This window comes from Berghia stephanieae, chromosome 1, assembly GCF_034508935.2.
Source record: "Berghia stephanieae isolate SIO BIC M18660-M18661 chromosome 1, UCSD_Bste_1.3, whole genome shotgun sequence".
NCBI lineage: Eukaryota > Metazoa > Mollusca > Gastropoda > Nudibranchia > Aeolidiidae > Berghia > Berghia stephanieae.
In genome coordinates, this window is record NC_088360.1 from 132,776,317 (window position 1) to 132,777,965 (window position 1,649).

The following is a 1,649-nucleotide window of genomic DNA, read 5'->3' on the forward strand; positions in this document are numbered from 1 at the left end:
TACACTCAAATGCTTACATTATAAATTCAAAATAACAAATATAATACATAACAGAGAGATGATTTACAAGGAAAAAAATATCATCTCCCAAAACAATAACTATGCATTTGACTGTTTCCCTCCCAGCTAGGACTCCGGCCAGGGCAAGAACAAAACCAAGTAATCTCATTCCAAGTCAAAGACAGAAAGCATGTTGGAAAACAGATATAAGGGGATAGAAGACAGTATGTACCCTCCTGCCCACTATGGGAGAAGATCCCACTAAGAGGAACACACTCAAATGATTATCAAATCATAATAGTTTTAAAAAAAAAAATAACAGTACATGACAGAGAGATGATTTATAGGAAAAAAACTATCCCAAAACTATAACTATACATTTGACTGTTTCCCTCCCAGCCAAGGACTCCGGCCAGGGTCAAGACAAAACTAAGTAATCTCATTCGAAGACAAAGACAGAAAGCATGTTGGAAAACAGATATAGGGAGTAGTGAGAGAGGACACAGCAAGGGCCTCCATGCCCACTATGGGAGGTCAGGAACCCCACCCAGCACGTCGACTATGACATATCATAAATTAAAATTAAATTAAATTCAGCTTTTATATTGCGCAATATCCACTATACGTGCTCAAAACGCTTTACAATGGGTCCATGGCCAACAGCAACATTTAACATTTAGAACGTGACATGAATCCTGTTTGGCGATAATACAATTGTTTCGGACAGAGAAAACGCTGTTAACTGCCAGGTACTCATTTTTACACATGAGTACGGTGAGAGAATGGGAGTAAAGAGCCTTCTCCAAGGACTCAACTATGCGCCGAGCCAGGCTCGAACCCAGGACTTTCCGATACGAAAGCGAGTGCCATACCACTCGACCACATAGCCGCACTTCATAAAGACACCGGCACACAAAAACAACCCTAGTAATTTTATCATGTCATGTAAAGAAGTGTAATTTTCGCCAACTGACATTTGAATAGCCTGAAATTTTAGCACTTGGGAACTAAAATATTGGAGTGATTTTAAAAAAAAACCTATGTAAAATAAATATCTAAATAGTTTGTGAGATTATTAAAAGAAAAATGACGACGATTGAAGTTTGTTTGTTTTTAAGGGTTTTACGGCGCTTGCAACATATTTAGGTCATATCAGCGCCAGTAAAAAGGAAGAAAATGGGATAGTATAATGTTCTAGAATTACAATTAAAGCACCCAAGAAAAGGTAAGACAAAGGGGAATTGGTTCAAAAAGGATGTAGATGTAGATTCCAAGAGCACACTATCAAAGTACTTAGTTTGAGATCACTTAAAAGTCTAATCCTGACACAAACACAGGTCCCCACAAAAAGGAACACACTCAAATGTTTACAATACATTATATATACGTAAAACAAAAAAATATTACAGTGCATAACAGAGAGATGATTTACAAGACAAAAAATATCATCTCCCAAAACTCTTGCAATACATTTGACTGTTTCCCTCCCAGCTAAGGTTTCCAGCTAGGGCCAGGACAAAACCAAGTAACCTCATTCCAAGACAAAGTCAGAAAGCATGTTGTAAAAACAGGGGAAAGAAGACACAGTAAGTGCCTCCCTGCTCACTAAGACCATGGGAGGTCAGGAACCTCACCCAGATATAGGGGAA